Source organism: Mus pahari, unplaced genomic scaffold (assembly GCF_900095145.1).
Source record: "Mus pahari unplaced genomic scaffold, PAHARI_EIJ_v1.1 scaffold_11919_1, whole genome shotgun sequence".
Classification (NCBI taxonomy): Eukaryota; Metazoa; Chordata; class Mammalia; order Rodentia; family Muridae; genus Mus; species Mus pahari.
The window spans coordinates 1599-22440 of NW_018393579.1; the positions used below are offsets into that span (position 1 = coordinate 1599).

The 20842-nt window shown below is 42.1% G+C and overlaps 2 pseudogenes; both read left to right on the plus strand.

Moving 5' to 3' along the window:
- Positions 1–1926: 1926 nt before the first annotated feature.
- LOC110315622 lies at positions 1927–9646 on the plus strand (annotated as a pseudogene).
- A 2466-nt stretch (positions 9647–12112) lies between these two features.
- LOC110315621 lies at positions 12113–18847 on the plus strand (annotated as a pseudogene).
- Positions 18848–20842: the final 1995 nt, after the last annotated feature.

Genomic DNA, 20842 nt, shown 5'->3' on the forward strand with positions numbered 1-20842 from the left:
TGTAATTCTTTAAGGGATTTTTGTGTTTCTTCTAGCTGTTTAGTAATGTTTGCCTGTAGTTCTTTAAGGACTTCTTCCTGTTTAGCAGTGGTCTCCTGTAATTCCTTGATGGATTTTTGTGCTTCCTGTTTAAGGCCTTCTACTTGTTTAGCATTGTTCTCCTGCATTTCTTTGAGTGAGTTATAAATGTCCTTCTTCAAATCTTCTACCACCATCATGAGATATGATTTTAAATCCATATCTTGCTTTTTGGGTTTGTTGGGGTATCCAGGACTCGCTATGGTGGACGTACTGGGTTCTGATGATGCCCAGTGTTCTTGGTTTCTGTTAGTAAGATTCTTACATTTGCCTTTCACCATCTGGAAATGTCTGGTGTTAATTTTCAAGCTGTCTCTGGCTGGAGTTGGATCCTCCTGTGATTCTGTTAGCCCCTGTCTGCACTCCTGGGAATCCAACTCTCCCCTGTGTCCCCTTGGTCAGAACACTCTCTGCAGGCATGCTCCCCTCTTGCAAGGCAGGTGTCCAGAAGTTTGGAGCTCTGATCCTCCTTCTGAGTCTTGGGGTCAGAGCCCTCCCTGTAGGCTGACTCTCCCTGAATGATCCCGAGGACCTGTGATCTCGAGGACCAGTAGTGTAGAGAGTCCTCCCGAGTGCTCAGCTGTCTCCACTGGGGTTCAGAGGAGAGATGGTGGGAATCAAGTAGACAAATTTTTAAACTTCTCAGAAGCCTAGGTAGTCACAGCACACACACTTGTAGTTTCAGCATGTGAATGGTAGGGGTAGGAATTAAATGGGGCAAATTAGGAGAGCAGCATCACATGAGGTGACTGTTGTCCACTAATCTCTAGTTCATTAGAACAATAATAAAAGAAAACTGAAGAGCTAAAAATAAATTGAAATAAAAGAGGGGTAAAGGGATAGAAGACTCCAAATTCCCTACCTAAAACTCATGTCAACATCTTACAGATGAACCCAGGGAAACAGTGGGAGACTCTGGACCTCTTTGCCCTTCTTCAAATATGGCCACATGTATTGCATGTCCATTGTCTCATTTTCATTGTATATTTCTGTTTAATTGTCTTTTTGTATTGGTAGATCCAAGCTTATTACCACCATTTAATACCTTGATTTAACACTAATACTTCAGATGATAATTCTACCATGGAGATGTGTTGACTGGACAAGGTCCAGAGCCTTGAGGGGCAGTTATAGACACAACTCTGTTTTTATGAGTAAATCAGGACAACCTGATGAGAAAGACACTAGACTCAAATGGACAGGAAACAGGTCTGATATCCTGTAGGTCCAGGAAACAAAAACAGCTGAAGCACACATGCCAACTTACTGAGGATGGAGTAGTACATGATTCTCCGTGAAATTTTTCTAGAATGTATGAAAGGAAACAGTCTGCAAATTCAGTAGTAACTTTCTGAAGTGAGAAGTGATCTATGGACTTCTCTAAATATATTAGCAAGTAAAGTATGGAATTTTGTACAACACTTAAAAAAAGGTCACAGTTTAAAAAGTGGAGATTATTTTTTCTACAGGTGCCCAACATTTGAGAGAAAACAGAGACATCTTTAAGACAGATAGCACCAGGATATTGGCATAATTCTTACAGAAACAATTATTGGGCGAGATTGGAAGCTTGTCAGATGGTCCAGTTCTACAAATCACTGACTGCTCTTCCAGGAGACTTGGGTTGAACTTTAGCTCTTGTACATCTACACACAGCTATCTAACTCCAAAAACAAATGATCTGAAAACATTTTCTGATATCCACAGCAACCAAGCAAAACATAGAAAATAGATATACATGCAAAAATGTCATACACATGATAAAAATGAAAAATATATTCATTAATTGGTGAGAAGCAGAAGGGAGCTAGAGATACAACTGTTAAAACACCCACAGCAAGACAGATTATGGAGAAAGCTCTGCCCTCAAAACTCAACCAGATCAGTGGTAAGAAAATCCAAGTTTCAAATACCCTACTGAACTTATGGATTGTTATGTACCTAATGAAATACCCTATCTGAGTTCAGCCTGGAGTGGCAGAGCATATCCATATCTCTATTGTTTCCTGCAATCTATATGTTTTACACATACCCAACCACTGATTATTAGTCAGTGCTGCAGGACGCCAGCCTCAGAGGAAAGGGCATAGAAATAGCATAGCTGGTAGGACACTTCCCTCATCTTCCCTCCTATGAATGGTCACTAGGGTGGATGGTGACCAGGGTTAAACAATTCTGTACCTGGATGATGCAGGAAGCCAGGCATGGACAGTCAGAAAGGCAAGCCTGCAAGGCCTCATAGGGCTGGGCCAAGGATAGGCTTTCCTTCCTTTGGTGGTGCTGCAGAGTCCTTGCAGCTACAGATTGAAGTTCTTTCTCTGAAGACCCTTACTAACTTGTCAGAATCTGAGTCCAGGGCAGCAAAGTTTCCAGCAGCAAGATAAGATGTATGGGTAACAAAGTCTACCTCTTAAATGATGGTGCAGATTTAGTTCAGTGAGGTTCTTATTCTCTATACAAGTCAGAACTCAAGGATGCTTCTGAATGCCTTCTATGAGAAGTCATAGTGGAAGGTATCAAGACTTAAAGTGCCATGAAAAGATTAAATATTAGGAGAGAAATCTCCAGAGGCCTGATTCCCCGCTCCAGAACATGCTCTGGTCCCTGATATCCTGAGAACAGTATCTAGGGGAAAGTTGCTTACCCTGATGGCTCTACCTGTCCTGTTGACATCCTACTGAGTCCTAGACCAGATTTCAATTTTGGCTGACTGTATCAATGAAGGTAAGGAAAGCAAAAGCCCATGTCTCTCAGTGGAACGTCCTACTCTAGTTCCCAGTCTGGGATTTTATTTCCTCACTGGAATGTCATGGACTTTAATGGTGTGCTAAGGCCTCCTCACTAAGCCTTTGTTTCCTGGTGATCATAGATTCCAGAGTTCTGAAGAAGGGTCCAGAATATTATGATGAAGCTGTCTATTCTGTCAGTGGCTATGAACACCATGTCCAGAGAAGGTCAAGTGTTGTAGTGGCAGGAGATGAGAAAGACAATGCACTACTGATACATCTCTGGTAAGCTCCCACTCAAAAATCTCACTAGGATCTCTGTAACCCTATTATACCAGGCTGACACTATAAATAGACTCATGCCCCAGACAAACAGCACAGAACTCTGTGCATTCCTCAGGGTATTTCAAAAGTGTCAACTGCCCACATTATGGTCACTCTATTAGGGTTTTACAGTTGTGAACAGACACCATGACCAAGGAAATTCTTATCAAGGACAACATTTTATTGGGACTGTCTTACCCATTCAGAGGTTCAATACATTATCAACAAGGTGGGAGCATGGCAGCTGACTCCAAAACCTGTATAGTGGCTTCAATATGCTTTGCCCAGGAAGTTGCACTATTAGGAGGTTTGGCCTTGTTTTCATAGTTGTGAGCTACTTGTTGGAGGAAGAGTGTCACAGTTGACTGTGACATTACTCTTAGCTACACAAGGGCCACAAGTCATCTGCTTTCTTTTAATTCCAGATGTAGAAGTAACAGCCCCTCTAGCACCATGACTGGATGGGCACTGTCATGCCTCATGCCATGATTATAGTGGATTGAACCTCTGAGCATGTAAGCCAGGCACTAGGAAAAGATGTGAGATTAAGAACTCTCTTGATCATGGTTTCTTTTCACTGCAATGGAAAATCTCCTTACATAGTTCCAGGGCTCAGATGTTTTTGCCAGAAGCTTGCTGCTGGGTTCCAAGTTTAGAGGGAACTCTGGGACTCGTCAGTTGAATGTCTCCAGGTCTGGGCTGCACTGTATGTCTCAATACACAATTGAGGAATAAGATCCACATCTAATAAAAAACCAGGATGCTTTTGCTTATCCAAACTCAATGTTTGGGGCATTGGTGGGGGGAGTACTGCTTCACCATTTTAATCCTCAATGGGTTATTGATCACCTGTCAGGTGCATCAAATTGTTCCAGATCATGGAATTCAGCAGAGAAGACATGCAAAATTCAAGACTCTGTGTTTGGGAGGATGGCTGAGCTTTTAAAGGTGCAGTGAACCTGAGTTCATTTCCAGGCATCATCAAAGGGCCATTCACAACCTCCTGTTAGACAACCTCCAAGGGAGTATATGCTATATTCTGGATTGCAAGGACATTCACAATTGATTGGCATGTACTGGAGACTCACAAACATACACAGCAATAAAAACTAAAATTAACCATAAACAAGTACCCTTTTCTAAAACAAGTTTTATGTAGTTGTGAAGTTTCTATACATTGCCAAATATTGTTTGTTTGAGTCTGCTTTGCTTTTGTTGTGACAGAAAAAAATTTAGGACCAAAAGTAATTGAGGGAGAAAGTGTTTATTCTGTCTGAGAAGTCCCAGGTCATATTTCAATAGTGAGTTAGGCATTCACAGGCACAAGAAGGAGTCTGGAGCACCCCATGGAAGACTGCTGGTACTTGGTTGCTCTGATGCTTTCATATATAACCCAATAGAACATGCCCAACAGTGAGTTGGGCCCTTACATATTACCTAGAGGAAAACTATTGAAGGTAGTTTCTATATCAAGTTTCCTTTTCCCTGTATAAATGAAACTTGTGGCAAATTGACAAAACCAAAACATCAACCAGGACAAGGTATGAATAAAAATGTCCTGTACAGGCTCAACTATTTTCTCAGTTCATCCTCAACTGCTGGAGCTTTTGGGGAAGTATGAAACTCCCTGATCTGGAGCCTAGCTGAAGAATCCTTCATGTCCTGCAAATCTTCACTCAGAAATCACAACATATATTGAAGACATGCTAAGACACCTAATAAAGAGTCACCTGACCTATCCCTCACCCATACTCTAGATGAACCTTCACCTACCTCTTGTATCTCTGAAATGAACACTGTCCCCCTCTCACTCTGCAGACTGTTTTTTCTTCTGGTACCACACAACTCATATTACCCAAAGTTGGTTTGCAGTTTTAGCATTTTTGTAGTTCTCTGTTTATTTCTACATGGTACCATTTCCTATTTTTATATAACAGACTGCATAAACTACCACTTAGATTTGGTGATACTTAAGAGCCCAATTCCAATTGGGGAATAGGGAGAGTCCATTTGAGTTAAAGCAGAAATTAAAATTTCCCAATAATGCACCTTAGCTGCTTTGAACCCTGGGTCCTCTGTAAGGCTCTTTCCCTCCTGAACTCATGATGCATGCTTATGGTTCTGGATCACGGACAAGGATCATAAGAGTTCAGGATCAATGGATTCTTCTTTTGCTCAGGAGTACAGACTGAGTCAGGACTTGTATCATGTTACTTTCTAACCTTCATGAGCATTAGGGAATTGGAGTTTCTAGGTATTGTCAATTGGAATGAGAGACATGTTTGCTGCCTTACTGTGTTTCTGCTCCAGTTTCCCCAACTGTGGGTGCAAGAGGTCCTTGCTACCACTCATATTCTCTGAATTCTCTTGAATGATAGACACACATGCAGTCTTCTCTTTTAATATGTCTCAAACAGCTCAATGGGCCACACCTAAACTTCCACATCTCTAATGCCTACACTCTGATGCTCCTGAATTATATTTACTAATATCTGCCCTCCATCTTTGGTACCCCAGACCTAGGCCTACCACCCTCCCAGGCCCTGATTCCTGACTTTCACATGTTGGCAGTTTCTTTTTATCTACCCTTCTCTTTCAGGTTTGGACACTCATCTTCCAGACATGGTACCCTCCTCCTGCACCTGCATCTGACTCTGAGAATCCTAGTAATACCACCTCTGTCTGAGAGAAACAATTGGAAATTTAAGGCATTTTGTAGTCTTCCTGAGGATACTTCAGTGTTCAACTTTCCTTTTTATGAATGGACAGGAGAGTTGTCTTGAAGTTGGGGTTCCAACACCACAAAGTAGCCTAAATTCATAGTATGGCTAGGGTAATCTGGAAAGTTTCAGATTCAGCATGAGCCAGAAAAAAGGAGATGATTGATCTCCCTGTAGGAATATGGACTTCTTATACTGATGTAGTGAAGGGGCAGAATCAGAAACACTGGAGTAGGACTACAGAGTCATTGTGCGTGGACATTGAACAGGGTTGAGAGAGGTCACGGTTCAAAAATTAATGGAAGGATCTGCTGTTGAACTGACAGAATGAACTGTCCTAAATGAAGGCTTAGCCCTCTGGGATGTATCCTTTTAGGACAAGAGCTCCAGTCTCACAGAACATGGAGCATTTTTTGTCTTTACCTATTCTAAGCAAAATTTCCTTCCCATAGTCCAGCTGTGAGAGGAATGACTTCCCACAATCATACTCCAGGTAAGTCCTCACATTTTGTGCATAATCTAACCAATCCCACCATTGTCTGGGCCTCTCAGTTCTCTTCCCAACTATAGTCCAAGTTCTCCATTCATTGAGATATTACAGGGCCCAGTGATGCCTAAGAATTCTAAGAATCCATGACTGAAATGCACTCATGCAAGTGCATTTCAGCTGTATTTGAGCTGCAAAGGGAGGGGACCCTAAAGAGTTCTCTTCCAGGCATCCATCTTTCCATCAACAACCCAAATGGCCTCTATCAATACCTTTGGGAATTCTTAAGAGAAACCAATTAGGCTCCTCCTTTCATGATAATGAAATGAACATGTAATACCAGAGTCTGTGTCTCTATCTCCATTCTTCACACAGTATGAAGACCTTTGTTACCTAGTCTCTCCCCTGCTACTGCTGGCACTGCTGGCTGTGACCAGAGGGTGAGTGGGGTTTTTCCATAAGGAAAGGACATCATCAAATAAAGGAGTCCATCCCTAGAGGTGGAGCACCAGGAAACTCTGTCTTCTCCCTAGCCCATCAAGAACTTCCATTCACTTCTTCATTTTATATCCTACCCATGCCCCTTGTTTTCTAATCACAGATATTCCTAGGGGCTGTGTTGTGGAGCTACATGGGATCCTAGTGTGGGGTTAACATCTAAAGACTCACTATATCTAGATTGACACTTTCTTGGCTTTTACCAAGCTAACTTCACCTGGCCTCGGCTTCCTCAGCCCCAGTTCGTAAGTGTTGGCTTTTTGGATGACACACAATTTGAGAGATTCAACAATAGAGAAGATGTTCAGTAAATGAAACACTCTGCACCATGGATAGATAAAGAAACCAGAGGATTGGAAGGATAGAACATATGCCTTTCTTGCCTATTTTCAGCAATTATGAGTGTTCCTGCACAGAATGCTCAAAATCTACAACTACAGTGCAACTGGTGAGTGAGCCTCAATCACAAACCACAAATTTACAGCTATCCATGAGGTTGGTCCCAGTCTCCATGCCCAAGTATTTCCCCTGGAAAATATGACCCATGGCTCAAGAGAGCCAAAGGACAATGTTCTGAATTTCTATCCACTTTAAGATCAAAGCAGTCCACTTAGAAAGGGCATATCAAAGAGACAATTTCTCTGTATGCTTCTATCAACTGCTGGGGTGTGTGGGAGTAGCTGAAAGTGGGTTATTTTTCAGAATATCACATGATCCAGAGGAGGTATGGCTTCTATGTCCTGCTTTAAGGTGATTTCAGTCATAAATTCTTTGAAGTAGCCTTCAATGACCATTATTATTACATCAGGCTGAATGAGGAACCAAGGACATATACCCCAGTTGGCAAGTTCTTGCTGAGATATGCAAGAAACTATGGGATTCGCCAGGTGTTACACATGATTTGCTGACTTACCTGTTGAGTAGTTGGGTGGACTTATCCTTCAGAGAGTTGAACTATGGGAAAGCATTTTTGCTGAGAAAACTAAAAAAAAAAAAAAAAAAAAAACCACACTGCCCCATCTGTTCTAACACTTGAGCTCCTGTCCCCTGAGGATTTCTCCTCATCAGGGACAAGCTGAAACACTCTCTCTTGTGACAAAGGGGAAAAAGAACTTCTTTGTTTCCTGTATATACATGAAAGAGATTCCCTAGTGTTAAGCAATTTCTTAGGAGAGTTCATTTTGTGAATTAAGCAGCAGTTCCTTCCATTTAATTTGTGATCTATGATCTCTTTCAGGCTTGTCAATGTCTGTGTAAAACGACTTTGAGGTCTATCTCCAGTGTTTCTGAGTCTTTAATCTCCTCTCAGTCAGAACCAGAAATCAATACTCCTACAGGTAGATCCACTATGTCTTCCTCTGTCCTGGTTCACGTTGATTCTGAAACATTCCAAGGAATAGATCACCTCATCAATGTCCTGAGTTTAGGTTTCTATGTGGGGTTGGCACCTATCCAAGCTAAATCTACTGTATTCACACAATGTTACATGTGCATTGGTTGATCCCCAGGAAGAATGCCAGATGCCTTAAATTTATGATTGTTTCCTGCAGATACTCCTAAAATACATGTGACTCTTATGTCAGACCCAACAAGACAATCACATTGAAGTATTCAGCCTTCAAATTCTACCCTACTGAAATCACCCTGACTTGGGAAAGAGATGAAAGCAAGCAGACATTAGACATGGAGGTGCCAGAGAGCAAGCCTTCAGGGGATGGAAACTTCTAGAAGTGGGCAGATGTTGTGGTACCTTCTGGAGAAGAGCATAGATACAGTTGTCATGTGAATCATGAAGGCTGCCTGATCCCATCTCCATAAGATGGGGTAAGAACTTGAAGTGAGCACAGATACAATTCTGAGAGAGTGGGAGTACTCAGGGACAGCTACAGTTGGGTCAAGGTAGAGAGTTGCAAGTTAGTGTTTTCACTCTGCATTTCTTCATTTCCTCCCCAGAGCCCCCTGAGCCAACTTTTCCCATCATGCTTATTGTTATTGCTGTTGTTCTTTAGATCTGCTTCTGGGGGTAGTGATTACTTTTCTGATATGGAATAGGAGGACTAGGGGTAAGAATGGGGAAGGACCTTAGTTCATGTCTTGAGGGAAATAGCAATTACAATCTGTGTGAGAGCCCTGCCACATGACAGCAAAATTCATCCACACAGCTGCAGTTCATAAATGGCAGATATGCTGAGGGTACCTTCATTGTGAAGCATAACAGAAAGAATAAACAGAATCATAACTACAATGACAGAGGTGACAGAGACCTCCTTCTCAACTCTAAGATGCCAAAGACAATTTCCTATTTGGATTAAACTCCCAGGGTTCCAGATATCACATTTCATATACAGGTTTCCATCATGATTATCTGGATCTGCAGTCACAGTTATGAACACTTATCTTAGATCAAGACCAGAAGATCCCTTTGGTCATCTTCATCCTCCTGACTCCATAACCTCTAATGCAAGAGCATGTTCCCAGGCTAAACAGGAAAATGCTATGTTCAGTCTAGACATTGATTATACTATGGCTCATCCATGAGAAACTTAATTAATATAGAAAAGAGCACACCAGTTTTGATTTGTTTGCCACAGCAAGGTAAAATTCATAGGATGCCCAGCTTTCTGATTCAGCATTAAAAAGTAACACCCCATAGGGCCTGGTGTGCACCCCTGAGAGGGACAATGGATAGAACCCTGAGGAATAGGGACTCTTGGGATTGGAACCTTTCGAGTAAGTGATGTACTGTTCACTATCTCACCATTTAAAGACACACATCTAAATTTCTTCTTTGTTCTTTTTTACCTCCAGGTTAAGGTATATGTCTCAGTGTTGTACCTAGCCATTCCACATAGTGTCTTGTTTCTCCTCCCATGTTACCTTCTCTTTCTACATCTGACTATGACTATGTGTCTGCCTTCTCTGAGCATAGTATAAGCAGGTCATGGGCAGCAACAAATCCCATCCTGATCCTTACTTTGTGTATTCCTCAGTCATCTCTCATACTCCAACACAGGCAGGGCGGGGAATTCTCCATCCCTGATTAGAATTTAGCTATTACTAGGGCGGGGAATTCTCCATCCCTGATTAGAATTAAGCATTTGTATATGGTTGTGCAACATGCTGACATATCATTTGAATGATTCATGTTCTAAACATGAGTAAAACTTGATGGAAACAAATAAAGGCTGATAAACTTATGAAATTTGTGTTTGATGTGTTACATCCATTGCACAATGGCATTGGTTGTAGTGTGGAGTCAAGGGAACCCTGGGCTATGCACAGTTTTTGCTGGGTCCAGCTGGGCTTTTCCATTGTCCCTTTCCACCTGTGTCATTACTTTGGTTTCTCCAAATCCCACTCTTCTAATATACCTGTTTTCTGGGTTATGTGATCAAAACATCTAAGAATTTTTTGGGCCTTGTCCAGTGTCTGTTATATTCTTTCATTGAGAGTCAGTCTGGTCAGGCCTCAGTCTAATGTTAAATCAGGAGACATTTAGATTTTGTTTTCAACTTGGATTATTCTTGTTTTCATTTCTGCATATTACTCTGGTATCATTGTATCCTGTTATTAACTGTTAGTGACAATATGAGGAAGTATTTCTGTCATTGTCCCAGAAAAGATATCTGTGCTATTATATCAAAGATGTGAGAGGTAAACCTTGGTTTCTGATAGCCTTAGGTAATATAACATGTCTAGAATATCACCAGAGAAGAGGTTTTGTCCACAGGATGTATGCAAGTACAAGACCAACCTGGGCTGAGGACCTGTTTTCAAGTAAAGCATTAGACAAATAATTTAAGAACTCAATGGTATATGTTGGGCATAGCTATAGTATGCCCATGTGAATTCAAAAAATCTGAATTAATTTTTGCTTTTCTTATAAAAGTAGGTTTTATGTAAACAAAGTTGTGTCTAAGAAACATAATGGCTCAGTCACATAGCTCCTGTCTCAATCCTGATGCTTTCAAAGGTATTTTTGATAACCTAATCTCCTTGCTCTAACATGGAGGTTCAGAGTCCAACCTTGACCATGATCAGAGTTCATCTCTGACTGCACCCACTTTGACAATCCGTGTGGTGTTTTATCACAAGATATCCAGGCATGATCTCTGGAATTCCATTTAGATTCAGGCACTTCAATGAAGAATATGACTCACAGGATGAAAATCAGATTCAGTGAATGAACAAATGGGAGAAGTACATAGGGTCTCCTAGGGCTCATGCCAGACTCTAGCCATGTGCACTGTATCCCACCTATAGTATTAGAATCAAAGAGACATGCTTGAGGAGCCACTGGCCAGATGAAAATCACAGGGAGAAAAAGAAAATAAAAAACCATTCTAGTCCCCATTAATAGGATTTGTGGATTCACAAGACTTATTGTGACCTAGTTTAAAGTTATTATATATTATTTTCAATAAAATAAGGTCTCAAATTTCAGTTCCCAACATAGTAAGTATGGATGAATATAGAAGACAGAAGAAAATTTACCTTGGTAATACACATAAATTTTAAGTATATATAGACATATATAGTCATATTTAAAATTAAATGTTCTATAATTCCTGACATAATAGTCCCTATGTTTGGACTCAGAAGGACTTTGTGACTCAGGCAGAAAGACATGGGTCAGGGCAAAGTAACTTGTACCCAAATACTACTTCCAGGGTACTAACCCTAAGAGTCAAGGAGTCAGGCTCTAGAGTTCCTAGATTCTAGGATTTAATACTTACATTACACATCTCATCACGTCTGTCATTCATACTGATAACTGCTAGAGACATCAATCACCTAATGAACCTGAACATTATAAAGTGAATTGAAACAAGACCTGGCTCAGCCTGAACTCCTAAAGCACAATGAGGAATCTGTGCCCCCTGAACTCTTCTGATCCATGTCCTTGATCCAGAACCATATGCATGAGTCCTGAGTTCAGGAGGGAAAGAGCCTCACAGAGGACTCAAGGCTAAGGTAGGCTAAGGTGAATTATGTAGAAAACTACATTTTTGCTTCAAGTTAACTGGCTCTCCCTATTTCCCAATTGGAAAATTGTGCTCTTCAATTATCACTAAATCCAATTAATATTTCTTAAAGTCTAGTATGTAAAAATAGGAAATGGTATCATGTAGAAACAGTCAGAAAACTAGAAACAGGCTAAGACTGCAAACCAATTTTGAGTAGTATGAGTTAAGTGGTAAAAAAAGAAAGACACCAGAATCAGAAGGGACAGTGTTGATTCCAGGCATGGAAGAGGTAGTTGAAATATCATCTAGAGTATGGGTGAGGGACATGTCAGGTGACTCCTTATTAGGGGTTTTAGCATGGCCTCAATGTGAGCTGTGATCTCTGAGAGCAGATTTTCAAGACATGAAGGATTCCTCCAGCTACACTCCACATCAGGATGTTTCATAGCTTCCCCCAAGCCTGAGCAGAACGGGAAAAAACAAACAAATACTTGACCCTGTAGGGGACATTTATATTAAGACCATGTCATGCCTGTTGTTTCAGTTTTGTGTATTTGACACCAGCTTTATTTAAACAGTAAAGGAAACTCGACGGAGAAAATGCCTTCATAAGATTGTCTCTAGCCAAGTCTGTAAATCAGGTGCTCTTGGATTATATATGAAAGCAGGATGGTCAAGACAGTAAGCAGCAGTTCTCCATGGAATGGGCCTGCCTCCATGTTCCTCCCTTGAATGCCTACCTCACTGTGGAAATGTGACCTGGGATTTGTCAGATGAAATAAACTCTTTCTTCCTAAAGTTATTTTTGGTCCTGTATTTCACAGCAGTATAAAAGCAGGGTAGCACAAATAATTGGCCATGTATGGCATCATCACAATTAACTGAAGCATGTTTTGAAGAAAGACACTTCTGTGTATGCTTGTGTGTGTACGGTACATTCAAATCAATTGGAGATGACTTTGCAATCTGCAAGACATCATCTAATCCTATGGAGCTGGAATAATGGGAGGTTGAGAGTGGCTCTTTGACAATGCTTGGAAATGAACCCAGGTCTGCTGCTTCTTTAAGAGCTAAGCCTTTCTTCCCATCCCAGAGTAACGGTATTTACCTGCTTTTCTTTGCTGGAGTGCAGTGTGTGGAACAATTTGACAGAATCACAACCACCTACTGAGGAATTATCTGAAAATGGAGTTTGGATTAGGAAAGGTTGCTTGCTCGTGGTTTAGATAGTGATCTTCTCAAATCCACACGGAAACCAACCTTTAAGAAGTGCCACATGGGCAAAGTTAGCAAAGTACCAAATGTATAGCACTACAAGGTGGTCAGTGGAGGGGATACTTCCATTCACCTTTAAGTTTTGTTGTTCCCCACAATCTATATTTCTTACCACTGATCGTGAACTAGGGCTGCAGAAGACCAGTCTCAGAAGTACCTGTAGAAGCCTAAAACCAACATGTAATGGTATCTTACCCTCCTCCTGGGAGCTGAAAAAAGTCTCTAGCCTGGGTGGTAGAAAGGACACAGATGTCTGGACCTGGGTGATACAGAAAGCCAGGCAGGAATAGGCTAATTTGAGAGCCTTGCACATCTGACAAGGCTAGGTCAAGGCTAAGCTTCCCTTGCCTGTTATGGTGTTGTACATTGTCCAAGCAGCTTCAGAATGAGGTTCTTTCTCAGAAGTTCTGCACTCACTTGCCAGTGTCTAGGCAAGGCCAGGGTTACTGCCAGCAGAAAGGAGGGCTAGGGATGATGACATCTTCCTCCTAAATGATGGTAGTGATTTAGTCCAGAGTGGTTGTTATTCACAATAAAAGTCTGAGCTACAGGATGAGGCTGACTGGCTTCTCTAAGAATTCCCAGTGGGAGGTACAGAGACATGAAATGCTATGGAAAGACTAAGTACTAGGAGTCAATTCTCAAGAGCCTTGTTTCCCCACCTCCAAATCTGCTCTGGGCCCTGGTATCCTGGAAGCAGTGTCTGGGGACAAGTTGCTTACCCTGATTCCTGTAAATGTCTGTTGACAAGATCCTTCTGAGTCTTAGGCTAGATGCTGATCTGGCTGACAGAATCAATCAATGTACAAAAGGAAAGCAAAGGCCCCATATCTTTCATTGGAGTGTCCAGCTCTGAGGCCTGATCCTGGGGTTTCATTGTGTCACTGTTATGTCATGGTCTTTCCTAGGAGGCTCAGCCCACCTACTCTAAGCCTTAGCTTCCTAGTGATCAGAGATGATAGAGATGTGAATAAATTTAGGATGGAGTTGGCTGCTCTGTCAGTGCACATGCATATCATGTCCCTAAGACACTAAGTACAGATCTGACAGAAGGTGAGAAAGGTAAGTTACTCTCTCCAATGTCTTTTTTTGACACCATCATGACCATCTTCAGATTCTCAAGATCCAGATATGCAGCCCAGTACTTTGCACATTCATCGGGAAACTTTTAAAATCATCAAACAAACATGCTGTGGACAATTTAATCTATGACATAGAGGACCCAGGTTTCCTTGATTTGATCCTTTCTTGTGTCCAATGCTCTGCCCAACAGTTTTCTGGCAATATCCAGGTAGGCCTGGCTTGCTATAAAAGGGGATGTTTGTCCCCTAATCTCTATCTTATTTTCTATACCTTTTCTTTCTCTGTCACTCTGTCCAATTTCTCCCTCTCTCCCCCTCTTTCCCTCCCTCTGCCTCCAAGTCTTTCTGGCCTGGCTTCTCTCTGTCTCTCTCTCTCCCACTCTCTGTCTCTCTGTCTCTGTCTCTCTGTGTCTGTCTGTCTGTCTATATATATGTCTGTCTGTCTCTGTCTCTGTCTCTGTCTCTGTCTCTGTCTCTGTCTCTCTCCCCTCTCTGTGTTTCTCTGCCTCCACTTACTCTTATCTCCTCTTCCCATGTCCTCAAATGAAACTCTACACTCTACATTACCCATCTTATATCTGGTACCTCAGGCAGGTGTGGGAAGTGAACTGTCCATGCTGGGCCTGCCCAGGCTCTCTCCCCACCTAACCACACCAGGTTCAACAAAACGTATCATTTTCCTTTTTTAAATAAAATACAACACTCCCCTTGGCAGATGTGTGCTCCTATGGGAATCATTTAAAAGTCTGATCTTACCTTGATGCCATAGTTTGAGTCTGTGCCCTGGGGAAGTATCTATGGCTCTATAGCTGTTGCATAGGAGGGTGGGAAACAGGAGGCAATGGTCAGGCAGAATGAGAAAGACGTCTGTACCTGAGTTTTGCCCTCCCTGTTGAGTCCAAGGGCTGTGGGTTCAGATGTGTCAGATTTCATATTTTTGTCAAAGGCTTAGCATTAGGTTTTATGTGTATAGGAGCATTTGGGATTTGTCCTACAAATATTAGCTCAGAGCTCAGAGCTCACCTTCACTTGAGGCCATACTAAATTCTTTGGTCAACAATAACCTGACCTGTTCTTTACCCATACTCTCTATGATTTTTACCTACTCCTTGCTTTCCCGGCATGAACACTCCCCAAGACTGGTTTTCAGATTGAGTCTGTTTGTAGTTCTCTGAGAATTTTTAGGTGGTACCATTTCCTATTTTTTAATGTAAATTCTAGTTAGACTTGGTGATACTTCAGATCCCAGCTCTCAAGTGGGAGAACTGGGAGAGTCCAGCTGAGTCAAAGCAGAAATGCAGTATCCTGAATGATGCCCCACTGCTGGTCTGATCCTTAGTTTCTCTGTACAGAGATCATTCCCTGCTGAACTCTGGACTCACAATATGGTTGTAGAGCTAAGATCAGAAAAGTTCAGAGTATGGGGGTCCTCAGTTTTTCTTAGGGGTGAAGGCTGAGTGAGGACAGTTCTCCCTTCACTTTATAACATTCTACTAAATTAGGTGATTATTGTCTCTAGAAATTTCCAATAGGAGGCACAGACATGATGACTTGGGTAATGGGAGGATTAACTCCTGAGAACTAGAACCTGCCTCCTCATTCTCACCTAGGTCTTGGGCCTGGAATGCTGAAAACAGTGTCTGGGGACAAGTTGCTTTCCCTGATTCATGTCCTCCTGGCCTGAGTCACAACTGTCTGTGAGTCCCACATCAGGGACCAATATGTCTGCAATTCTAGATCATTTTACTCTCAAAACTTCTATACATACTTAGAATTTCTGTGTGTCTCCAAGGTCAATTTGTTTTTTTTTAGACTATCTAGTCTAGTAGCTCTGTAGTAAGACTCTTATTTCATCAAAGATAGCATGAAATAACTGCCACCTGGGGTCACAATATCCTTTGTGGGTCCAAGAAGAGTTCTTCCTATTAGAGGTGACATACAGGTTTTTAAATTCTAATGCTTGCGATTTTTATCAGGCCAGTGGTTCCTCAAAGACCTCTCTTTCTTTCTTATAGCAATTCTGGCACTAAAGGCCCAAGAATAGATTCTGGCCATAGCCCTAGGCTGTGTTACTGCTTGCATGTACAGGACCAATCTGTGCCTGAATATGTTATTTATCTTGAGAATGACTTCCTGAAGGCATGAGGTCTATGCCACAATGGATTTAAAAACCTCTATTAGTTATTAATATGACTTTGACAGTACCTCAATAATTTAGGCAGACTCCTATGTGTTATTAAAACATCCATAGCAAAATTACTGAGTGAATTTCCCCTAATTCATTTTTCTATGTATTAGACTGATTAGTTCCCATCTCTGTTCGCTAGAACATCCAGGGCTACTGAGAGAAACCATGTCTTGAAAAAACAAAACACAACACAACACAACACAACACAACAAAACAAAACAACAAGACCAAACTTCGAGAGTTCCCTGTCACATGACAGCAGATTTCAACCACACAGCTGCAATTCATACAGGGCAGACATGCTGAGAGTAACTTCATTGAAGAGAAAGAATCATTCATGGGGAACTTCATACCTGGGGGAGTAGTAAGTAGAAAGCATATCTCTTCCTTAACCAGCCAGAATTTCAGTTCCCTTCTCCATTTTGCATCCTTCCCCTTGATACCTCCATTCCTGTGGACTTGCATTAGGTTCTAGGTGGATAGTGGGGATTTAAAGACGCACTATATCTAGGTTCCCATACTCTGAGCTTTGAGTACACACTCCTGTCATGGACTGAGCCTCTGGAACCCCAGTCAATCTTTGTCAGCTATGTGGATAATACAAAGATCATGGGATTCAACAGTAGATCAGAGTCAGAGGGTAGAGAGCTTGGCACCATGGATGAATGTGAAGAATGCAGAGTTTTGGGAGGTTGTAACAAAGAAAGTCATGCATGAATTAATGGTCTTGGAAGACACTGTGAAGAAAATGCTCCACATGTACAATGATAGCATGACTGGTAAGTAAACCTCAAGCAGAAATTCCAAACATAAAGCTACCATGGGTTTGTCCATATGTCTATATCCAGGCTTTATACCCAGAAAATATGATCCATGGTTATTAGGCCATGGTTATTAGGTTATTATGCAGACATCTCAGTCAATGACCTGAGTTTCTGTGCAGTTTAAATCCAAGTTCAAATCCACTAGGAAAAATCACATGGGATGGGCTTCCCACTGAAGATTTACAACAAGTAACCTGCTCTGTACAAGTGGCTGAGAGTGAGGTCTTTTCCAGGATATCACACAATCGAGACCAGGTATGGCTGCCAAGTCAATCAGAGATTGTGTTTCACATGGAATTAACATTCAATTACCACAATTACATAGCACTGAATGAGGATCTGCAGATGCTGATAGTGTTTGTCAAGGCACCTGAGATGCTTAAGGAAGAGTGGGAGAAAGAAAATTTTGAAAAGGCAATACTTACCTGATGGACACATGTGTGGACGTGGTCAATGGATTCCTGAACCTTGGGAAGAAGAGTTTGCTGAGAACAGGTAAGTACAGAAACTGCCCCCATCTGCTCTGAGATTGTAGCTCCTTTTCCCTGATGATTACTTCTCAGCAGAAAGCAGCTGGAATACTAACTCAGTCTTGCATCAAAGGGAGAATTGTGTTTCTGGGTTTCTGCGTTCAACTAGACAGAAAAACTCTCCAGAGGGCTAAGGCTTCTCTCAGCACAGTTCAGTGTGTGAATTAAGCAGCAGTTCCTTCCACTTGCATTGTTTACCAGGGCCACACTCAAACACATTCATGGTCCATGCACAATGTCTTGCTCTCTGAGGTCTGACCATGGTCTTTCCCAGTCTTTCATCACCTCCAATCAGAACCTGAAGTCGATATCCCTAGTTGCAGATACAGCATCTCTTGTTCTGTGCTGGCTTAGGTTGACTCTGAAACTTTCCCAGGAATAGATTACCCCATCCATATCCTGCGTTTATACTGCTCTGTGGGGTTGGCACATCTTCTTCAAGCTAACTCTCTTGTCCATTCACACAAAGTTCCATGAGCATTGATGATGGCCTAGGATAAATGCAAAAATGCCTTAAATTTCCAATTGTTTCCCTCAGAAACCCCTAAAATACATGTGACCTATAAGATCAGACCAGATAGGAAAATCACCCTGAGGTGCTGGGCCTTCAACTTCTACCCACCTGAAATCACCCTAACCTGGCAGAGGGAAGGAAGCAACCTGACCTAGGACATGGTGGTGTTAGAGACCAGGCCTTTTGTGGATGGAACTTTCCAGAAGGGGGCAGCTGTGGGGGTTACGTCTAGGAAAGAACATGAATACACATGCCATGTAAATCATGAATTGCTATCTGAGCCAATCATCCAGAGATGGGTTATGGATGGTGAGTGAGCACAGAGACCATTGAGAAGGAGGTGGAGTCTAGAGGGACAAAGGAAAAAAGGTCAAGACAGAGAGCTGGATGTCAGACTCTCACTCTCCTTTTACTCATTTACTTCCCAGAGTCTCCTAAACCCTTCATCCCTTTCATGGGTATTGATATTGCTATGGTTCTTGGAGCTCTACTTATGGGAGCAATGATGACTTTTTTTATATGGAAGAGGAGGACTAGAGGTAAGAGAGGGACATGGTCTCAATTCATGTCTCCATGGAAAGAACAAGCCCAAGCTTTGAGAAAGCCCTTAAATATTACATCAGGCTTCACCCATGTAACTGCAGTTCATACAGGGCAGATGTGCTGAGAGTACCTCCATTATGATATATAGAGATAATAATAAACAGTATCACAACCAAAATGACAGAGATGGCAGAGAACTTACTCTTAGCTATAATGTCATAGGCACATTCTCTATTTAGCATAAACTTCCAGGGTTCTAGGTATCACATTTCATGGACAGGTTTCCATCATGATTATCTGGATCTAGAGACATAGTTGTGGACATTTATCTGAGATAAAGACCAGGAGATGACCCTAGGCCATTTTCATCCTGCTGCCTCCATGGCCTCTTGTGGGGCAATGGGCTATGCACACACAGCCTGGTCTCCAGTTGAGCTGAGGTAGAACCTTGGTGGTGGTAATTCCCACCTACATGGGACAAAGGCATTCCCTCATATCTCCTAGACCCCTGGATCCTATTAAAGTTACCACCCTCACAGCCTCGACAGGACAAGCATGTGGTTAGTAGTCACATAGACTATGTCCCAAGCTTCTGACCTTCAGGCTAGACTCCTCCCAAGTACCTAGCACCAGCAAGATAACACAGTTCACTATAAGAGGGGCTGCTTGGCCCCTCCTTGCTCTCTTAAGCTTTTACTTTCCTTATCTCCCTCTTACTCTCTAGCCTTTCTCTCTCTCTCTCTCTCTCTCTCTCTCTCTCTCTCTCTCTCTCTCTCTGTCTCTCTCTCTCTCCCCCTCTCCCTTTTCTCTTTCCTCCTGCCTTTCTACAATAAAGGTCTAAAACCATAGACTGTCTCTGTTCATCAAGGCCTAGACCAAGGACCCTCACCTGCATGGGAACCCCTCTCCCTTGGACCTCTTCCTTTCCCCTCTGGAGAAGAGTGTAACCTCAGGACCCCTATTCTTTTCTCATCTACTCTGTCATTTCCATCATGGGATGCAGGAGACTGAGTACCTGGTATGCGGACTAACCCTTGTCCATCCACCCCCCAAGTGGGGTCCAGTGGCTTCACACAGCCAGATGCCCACCTGGGGCCAAGTGGAAAATGTCTGGCAGTCCTCCCAAGTCCATCTGCCCACAGCACAGGAACTCTGGCCTGATGTGGGCTCTCTCCCTCTCCCTCTTCCCCTAAACCCTCAGTCCCACAGCCTCTAATAAAGATCATGTTTCCAGTTTATACAGGAAACAGCTATGTTCAGTCTAGCAAGTAATAAAAGTTGTGTCTCATCCATGGGAAACATATTGATATAGATAAGAGAATGTTCAGTTTTGTTTTGCTTGACACAGTGAATTGAAATTCCTCTGATGTACAGCTTTCTGTTACAGCATTAAAGTGTAACACCCTAAAGGGCCCCTTGTGCCACTGGTAGAGGGACAGAGGATAGAATCCTGAGGGATGGGGATTCCTGGAATTGGGGCTCTTTGTTTGAGTGATGAGCTGTTGTCTATGTCACCATTTAATGACACATATCTGTGTTTCTTCCTTATTATTTTTACATCCAGGTTAAGACAGATGTGGTACACAACCATTAAACACTGTGTCTGGCTTTTTCTCCCGTGGTGCCTTCTCTTTCTACATCTGCCTGTGACTATGTTTGTCTCCTTTGAGCACAGTATAAAGAGGGCATAGATATGAAGAAGTCCCATATGGACTCTTATTGTATTTATTCCCCAGTCATCTCTCATATTCACACACACGCAGGGCTTGGAAACCTCCATCCCTTATTGGAATTTCGCTTTTACCAATATAGCATTTTATGCTTCTGTCTTTACTTAACTATTTGATTTTGTTTGTCTAACTTCTTGGCAGATTGTGTGATTGATTGATGTCTTTTTTTTTTAATTATTATTTTCTTTATTTACATTTCTAATGCTATCCCGAAAGATTCCCATACCCCTCCCCCCACCTCTGTTCCCCTACCCACCTACTCCCACTACTTGGCCCAGGCCTTGCCTTGTGCTAGGTCATATGGAGTTTGGAAGACCAAGGAGCCTCTATTCCCACTGATGGCCGATTAGGTCATC